The sequence below is a fragment of the Psammomys obesus genome, unplaced genomic scaffold, assembly GCF_907164565.1.
Source record: "Psammomys obesus unplaced genomic scaffold, mPsaObe1.curated_primary_1811, whole genome shotgun sequence".
NCBI classification, from domain to species: Eukaryota; Metazoa; Chordata; class Mammalia; order Rodentia; family Muridae; genus Psammomys; species Psammomys obesus.
In genome coordinates, this window is record NW_026596244.1 from 11909328 (window position 1) to 11917788 (window position 8461).

At 43.8% G+C, this 8461-nt stretch overlaps 1 pseudogene; it reads right to left on the reverse strand.

The window, feature by feature from the left end:
* Positions 1 to 2305: 2305 nt before the first annotated feature.
* Positions 2306 to 8461, reverse strand: part of LOC129668533 (SIN3-HDAC complex-associated factor-like) — a 10108-nt pseudogene continuing 3952 nt past the window's right edge.

An 8461-nucleotide genomic window follows, 5' to 3' on the forward strand; every position in this document is an offset into this window, starting at 1 on the left:
TGTATACCAGGCATATTTAGATAAGAAGTCCTGGAATCCATCCCCTGCGGACTGTGGGAGACACATAGTTCATTATACTTTGCGGGTTTTTTTTTTTTTTCCTTTCGTAGAAGCATATGTTGAAATGTTTGTATCTTTTCCTATAGAGAGGCTGGAGAGATGGCTCAGAGGTTAAGAGCACTGCCTGTTCTTCCAAAGGTCCTGAGTTCAATTCCCATTCAACCACATGGTGGCTCACAACCATCTAAAATGATATCTAATCCACTTGGACTTTAGTTTCATTCAGGGTGATAAATATGGACCTATTTGTATTTTTCTACAGGTAGACATCCAGTTAAACCAGCACCATTTGTTGAAGATGCTGTCTTTTTTCCATTGTATGGTTTTGGCTTCTTTGTCAAAAATCAAGTGTCTGTAGGCATGTGGGTTTATTTCTGGGTCTTCAGTCTGATTTCATTGATCCACCATTCTGTTTCTGTGCCAATACCATGCAGTTTTTTATTACTGTTGCTCTATAGTACAGCTTGAGATCAGGGATAGAGATATCTCCTAAAGATCTTTTATCATATAAGATTGTTTAAGCTATTCTGGATTTTTTTATTTTTCCATATGAAATTGAGAAATGTTCTTTCAAGGTCTATAAGGAATTATGTCGGTATTTTGATGAGATAAACATATTAAAATCTACAGTCCTAAAGAAGCTAAATAGCAAGGACGACCCTAGGGAAGAGGCTTAATCCTCATTCAGAAGGACAAACAGGACAGACATCAGAAGTGGGAGAAGACAGGGAGCAGGACAGGAGTCTTCCACAGAGGGCCTCTGAAAGACTCTACCCAGCAAAATCTGGGCCCAAGGGGCCTGCAGAGACTGATGAAGGACCATGCATGGAGAGGAACTAGACCCCCTGCTCAGATGTAGCCCATGGCAGGTCAGTCTCCATGGGTACTCCTAGTAAGGGGAGCAGGAGCACCTGTTGTGAATTTGGTTGCCTGCTCTTTGATCACCTCCCCCTGGCAGGGTGGCCCTACTAGGCCACAGAGAAAGAGGATCCAGACAGTCCTGATGAGACCTGATAGGCTAGGGTCAGATAGAAGGGGAGGAGAACCTCCCCCATCAGTGGACTAGGGGAGGGGCATGGGGGAGAAGAGGGAGGGAGGGTGGGACCGGGAGGAGATGAGGAAGGAAACTACAGCTGGGATACAAAATGAATACATTGTAATAAATAGTAACAATAATAATAATTTTAAACTAAATAAAATTATATCTGATGCCCTCTTCCGGCATGCCTGTGCACATGAAGGCAGAATACTGTATACATTATTAATAGGTAAATTTTTTTAAAAGTTATTTTATTTATTTATTACATATATACCAGAAGAGGGTGCCAGATCTCATCATAGATGGTTGTGAGCCACCGTGTGGTTGCTGGGAATTGAACTCAGGACCTCTGGAAGAGCAGCCTGTGCTCTTAACCTCTGAGCCATCTCTCCATCCCTTAATAGGTAAATTTTTTAAAATTTTTTACAGGAAATTAAAATTCACTATATTTATAATTTTGTAGTTAAACCTAAGAACTCAGAAAAAAAGTTTTAATTCAAGTAATTGAAATGTATTTAAAGAATTTGTCCCGTAGTACACATATGAATGAAGTTTAAAAGGCTTAGAAGTTTAAGCTCTTCTAGGTAGGACTGGCTTTTGCAAGCAGGAGGATTTCAAGTTGTAGGTTGCAGGTCTGCAAACATCATTGTACCCTGTCAACAACAACCGTATTGATCCTGGCAATTGCCACTAGATTCTGTTTCTGATGAAGGTATAAAAAGTCTGAGTGTGGGGTGGGTTGGTAGGGGGTCTCCCCTTTTCTGAGGAGTCGGGGGATAGGGGAAGAGGGAAGAAGGGTGGGACCAGGAGGAGAGGAGAGAGGGAGCTACAGTCAGGATGTAAAAGGAATTTTAAAAAGAAGTCTGATTGCTATCAATAAAACTGTCACAGCCTCATCCTTGCTGTGGCCCCTCCAACCCTAACTTAATTCCTAGCAGCCATATCCAGTGCCCTTGGCTAGGTAGGTAAGCATGGGCACTTACAGGAGGCCTTCCTCGGCTACACAGCAAGATCCGTGTCACCATCTCCATCCCCTGAAGTTCCCCTGATTTCATTCATTAAAGGGGATGAAAAAAAGAAGACGTAAAGAACACCTCACAGCAGCATTCAGCTCTCCTCTGAAATATTCAGCATCTTCATATCATGTACACTTCTCTTTTCTCGAATGAGCTACAGACTGTTGGCTGGGGGTTTGTTGGACGGGGGTTAAGGAGGGTAACCATTGAACATTGCTCTAGAAAAACGTCTTTTGGCAGAACAGCAGGCGCCTGAGGGGGTGCTGTGAGAGTCACAATCATGGCTTTTTAATTTCTTCTGCAGTTTCCTGATCTGGTTGCTTTTCATCTCGTTTCCAGACAGAGTTTTCAGTCTTTGGTTTCAGTGTTGAGTTTAGCCTGGGTGCTGCTCTTGCATCTACCACATGGTTGGTTTGTTTGTTTGTTTGTTTGTTTGTTTGTTTGATCCTGCTGGCAACTTCTCCCATCTTTCCACAAGCAGCACACAGGTATTGCAGATGTCTCCCAAGTGAGTCTCAAGCACCCCAAAGCAGCTCTGGAAGTCCTTTTCATAAGGCTGCTGTGACCCGGGAGCTGGAGAGCTTGGCCAGGCAGAAACGGCATCTCTCTACTTCTCAAGATCTCTGGCTTGTGAAAACGAACATCTTCTCTTCTGGGCAATAGCTTCTAGGCCATCAGCGTCCCCAAGGTGCAGTCTGCACTAGGCCAACCCCCTGCATGCATGCCCTCTGCCTGTGCTGAGTCCAGAAAGATTGTCTCCTTGAAACAATTTTAATTCAAAAAAATTACATTTGTCTACGTGTGTGTGCTCGCACATGCACACGAGCGAGTGTTCACATGTGCATGTGCACACCACGACACACTTGTGAAGATCAGAGGCAACTCGTAAGAATTAGTTGCTACCCACACGGTATGAATCTCAGGGAATGGAACTCAGGGCATCAGGCTTGTGGCAAGCACCTTCGCTGGTGGAACCGACACACCAGACCCAAGCGTGCAAACATTCTTCACAGGAGAAACACTTGGCCATTTGAAGGTGGACATTCCCTCACTTCTCCAGACACAGCCCAATTACAGGTGTGATAGGCCATAGCTTTATCACTACTCCCAAATCAGCTACACTTCCTCGGGGGCCACACCCCTGCAGTAGTGTGAATGAGTACTTAGAATACACCCCTCCCCCACGAGGCAAAAGTCTGGAGATATTCAAAACATCTGTTTTTTCCAAGTACACCTGTATGTTTTCTTCTCAGCTGGATTTTGTAATGTCTCCCTGGAGGGGCAGAAAGGCCCCCCCCCCCCCCCCCCCCCCCCGTTAGCAGCCGCACAACTGTTGTCTCAGCTACAGCGTGCCTGCAAGGCGGTCCTTTAAGGTGTAACAACCAAGGAGAACCTCTCCTGGGTAGGCACCTACCCTTCCCCAGCATGAAATGCCTGGGGAATTTTCATTCTTTGTGGTCTGTTGTTTTTATAGTCTGTGGTGGCAGAGGGAGGGTGTGGACAGGCTGGTCACTGAGAGGGGGGAGTGGCTGATCATTGTGGGGGCAGGGAGGGGAGGAGTGGACACAAGTGTAACTCTACAGAGCACCCCATCTCCTGCAAGCGAGACTACAGTCCTTGACTCTTCACTCTTGAGGGATCTGGGGCTGATTTTCTAGACTTGGTATGAAAGTCCTGACACATGCTCACACCTAAATACAATAATGAGATGCTGGTGAGAGCCAGGGTCAGAAGAGAAGAGGAAAGCACACACCAGAACTGCTTCTCTGTGCTTAGTTTGGAGAAGTGACTCCATCTTCACTGTTGACTTAGAGCTTCACCGAAAAGCTCAGGCTGGCCCCAGACTCACCTTCTGCTACCTTAGCTTCCCAAACTCTGGAGTGACAGGAGCATTCCCCAGAGTGACCTCATTTCCGCTCTGACTTTCCCCTTTGTCCCAGGACAGTTCACTCTGAAGACATTGTTAAGTAACCATTGCTAAGAATTAATTGTTCTTGGTTTGGTCTCAACTGTCCCTCATGGAAGGAATGAAATCTGCTCCAATTTATCTCATCTATTCCCATGTTGGTAGTCAGAAGCCAGATTTAAGAAGCCAGGACCAGCACCCTCCCTGCATTTCCATCAGACTAAAGGAACAGGAGTGGCTCTTGGGTAATGCCACCTGACGCCCATCCCCACATTTAGTTCTGTCTGTCCTGCTGTGGGTAGTGTTCAAACATCTCAAAAAAGAAAAAAATATTGTATACGTTCTTGTAATGGAAGTCTTGGTTTCTTTGTAAACTCAGTTATGTAAGTGTTTTTGTTTAAACCCAAGTGTGGGATTTTAGTTGGGCTTTAGTTTGTCCACAGCTGTTAATTGTCTCATGTGGGGCATGATATTTCCCAGCTGGTAACAAGCCTGCCTCATGCCAGCATGGAGAGGGGCATGGTCTAGGGCTCTGAGGATATAAATATGAGATCCCAGTGTAGAGGATTTTCAATTTAGAACATGGCTGTTCTACAACAGATCACATCCAAAGACCTTCTAGGTCTGTGTAATACAGCTAGAATACAAACATGCCTTTAATCCTGGAGACAGATGCAAGCAGATCTGAGTTCAGGCCAGCCAGGTATAGGGTAAGTATTAGGTTAAAACAAAACAAAACGAAAAAACTTAGGTCCAGGTGTGTTGGTACACACCTTTAATTCCAAACAATGAAGGTAAAGATAGTTTGTAGAAGGATTGAAGTTTGTAGAAGTTTGAAAGTGAGGTCTAATTTAATGACAGAAATAGTGATGAATCAGAGAAAGACTTGACAGAATAGACTCATGAGAAGAGAAAGGGAAATGAAAATACTTAAGGGGCAATGGAAGAGGACACAGTTTTACTGGGAGAGTTTTACAGAGAGCGGTTAAAGACAGAAGGAGCCAGAGAATAAGAAGCTAGGAGATTAGAGCAGATTGCTGGAATTAGTTTGAGACCAAACAGAGCAATTCAGGGGCCAAGAGAGAGGCCAGATTGAATAAGTCAGCTGGGAGAGGAGTTTTAGCAAGAACAGCTGAGGTGAACAGCCAGCCCAGAGCTCAGTAAGCACAAGGGTGAGCTTGTTAAGCAGTAAGTCTCAGAAGCTGAAAGCCTTCTAGGCCTAGGTTAGATTGTACAGAAGCTAGAAGCTTCCAGGACTAGGCTTAGGGTTAGCTGACAGAGGCAGTAATCCTCCAAGACAACAATTACCTCAGGAGAATAACAGTGTGATGTTGGCGTGTGGCACTTCGGAAAGACCAGAGACAGTGTGACAGTTTGGAGCAGACAGAGACACAGAGAGACATGCTTCAACATAGCAGCTTGTAGTGTAGAGCTTAAGTTAGCTTGAGTGACTTCATTTTGAGATAAGAAGCCATCTTGTGCACACCTGTGACCAGGGGCTGATCTCAGGTACCAGGAAGACTCACAGAATGTACACTTGGCAGAAAACAAAGTTAATCTCTCCTAGCAACAGCTTCCAGGAAATATCACAGAAAAAAAAAATTATAGAGATAATTCCCCTGGCAACAACCAATCAGAATCGGGTGGGAAATTTTTCCCCAACATTTCAGTTGTAGTTTAAAAGAATAGTTATCATAAGTTAAACTTCAGCTGAAAGGTCACCTCACCCCTCTGATTTTTACCCAATCCTGTAATGCCAAGGTATGGAACCCTCCCCAGCTTGCAGTTTTTCCCATTAAAAACCCTATTCATCCAGGGCTCGGGGTCCCACTTCTCTAATGCTGCGTCAGAGAACTTGGGTCCCGTGTTCAAACACATATACAATAAACCCTTATGTATTTACAGTGGAGTCAATTTCTGATAGTCTTTGGGGGTCTCACAAATTGGACATAAGAGAAGGATATCGGATTATAGGATAAAAGGTATATTATTGAATCTATTAGTCTCAAATATTATGTATTGGTATATAGGCTATTGTATATTGATCAGAATTTAAGATTGCATAGGACTTACCAGGATAGGATAGATAATGGAATATTTTTTCCAAGGGTGACAAATACAAATGGACTGTACATTGTAAATGTAATTCTTACCTGAATAATTTTCATAATTATTTTTAATGTATATCATTTATTAATGTTAGAGAAAAGGCCATTCTTTTAAACAGAAGGGAGCTGTGTTATGAAGTTTCAGGTTCTTTGTAAACTCAGTTACATTATGTAAATATGTTTCTGTTTTAATCACAAGTGTGGGATTTGAGTTGGGCTTAGTTTGTCCGCAGCTGTTACCTGTCTCATGTGGGGACATGGCTTTCGCTGGCTGGTATCAGCCTTCCCTGTGCAGCACAGAGAGGGGTGTGGTCTAGGACTCTGAAGATGTAAATGGCCTGTGGTGAATGGCAGTTCCGAGGGGCGCAGCGGCTTGGAGAAGACTGCTGGCTGTGTCTGCTGTTGATGGAGATTGGTCTATTCCCTAAAGACCCATCACTAAACAGCCAGGAGAAGTAAAGGGGTCTGTGCCCCCTCTCCCCACTAACCTTCTCTCTCCTGCCTCGGGTTGGGGGGTTAGTGGAAAGGAGGTAGAGGCGTTAACACCCCAAATAAAGTAGCATTTTAAAAATGAGCACTATGGTTCTTTACTGAGACACTGCATTTCTGTGTCAACAGAAAAGAGTCAACAGGATTACAAAGAGAAAGAATCTAAGCAACGAAAAACATCGAATATGTTAAAGGAAGCCAGTTTGTAAAACGGGTACTTGGTTAGAGTGATTTTTCAAGCGTTTGATAGTAAACTCTTTAGAAAATGACCAAAATGGTAGAGGAAAAAAAGGGTTAGGGTAGGCAAGGTTAGGATTCTGCAGAGAGCTTAGCAACCGGCAAGACAGCCTAGTTACCTTTGCTTAAAAACGATCATCACAGAACAATTAGGGGAACAGGAACACAGCCTGGAAAAGACTAGCATCGCTTCCAGGTGTGGTTTGGAGAACCCCAGCTTGGCCAAGTGTTCCCAACTTTATATTCATGGAGGCTTGTGTCTGTGTTAACATGCAATGGACCCAGCGGCAAATGGCCAGCACACAGCTATGAAGAGTCACATATATACTTAGAAATACATATCTACACATATTAATAAAGAACACATACACACACCCTGGTACTCTAAACCTGTCCAAAGCCCATGATCTGGGGAGGACACAGAGCCTAGTAGGGAAGCCACCTCTGTTGTTTTACCAAATAGACATAAAGTGCCTATCAAACTGCTTTCCACATTCTTATGCCTTTGCCTGCATATCAGTGGTGCTGTCGGATTTGGTCAGAGAAGCATCTTTTTACAGTAAGCAGTGGAGCCTCCTGACTAGTCAAAGTGCTGCTGACATGTGACAGTTGAATGCTGGGTCCTAAGTGAGACGCGTATGTCACCCCCTCCGAGTCTCAGCATTATGAAAGAGGGGTAGAATGCAAGATCTGAGGGAGAAGTGGAGGGCTGAGGAACAGAATGCCCTGGCCATTACAGTTTTGAACTCTTGGTGGCCATGATTCCCCACAGAAGGTTGGCAAGCGCCTCTCCATGAGGGAATTAGGGAAGGAGGCAGAGCCCTCAGGGGAGCGCCCCTAAGAGAGCCCCTGAGCCTCCCTTATGACTTACAGTCTGTTAAAGGATGCTGGGGGGAGGGGGAGCTGGCTTCCCTGGAGACTTATGAGGAGTTAGTGATTTCGGGGGCGGGGACTCAGTGCTGCAGCTGCTGTGCCCATGTGCCTGTCAGTTCTGCAGCAAGAAAGCTCAAGGCCACTGGAGAGCAACAATAGCAGGCGTGAAAGGCGTGAAAGCAGAGCAGAGGGGCCTATGTGAACAGAGAAAGGTAAGTGACTGCAGAAGGGGACAGGAGAGGGCAATGGGGTGAATAGGATCAAAATACACTATATACATTTCAAAACAGTGCAAGGAAACCCACTATATATCATTAATATAGGTTCATCGAAAGCATTTAAAAACTCACCTCCTTTTTCATGAGCTAAAGCATAACAAAATCAGCAGAAAACAATCAAGTATTTTAATGAAATAGAAAATCATTTAATGTTAGACCGTTTTCAATTTTACTAAAGGTGATATTTTAAGGACATCTAATTGCTTTGAAAACAAAGCATAAAACCCTTATACACAATATTCTGGTTATTATCAACACAATCATATATAAACTTTATGGGATTTGTTTTATAAGTCTCATAAATTTGTATTATTTTTTTAGATAAATTACAAAGTCATTTATAGACACAGTGTGTATGTGTATGTGTATGTGTATATGTATGTGTATGTGTATGTGTATGTGTATGTGTATGTCTATGTCTATGTCTATGTCTATGTCTATGTCTATGTCTATGT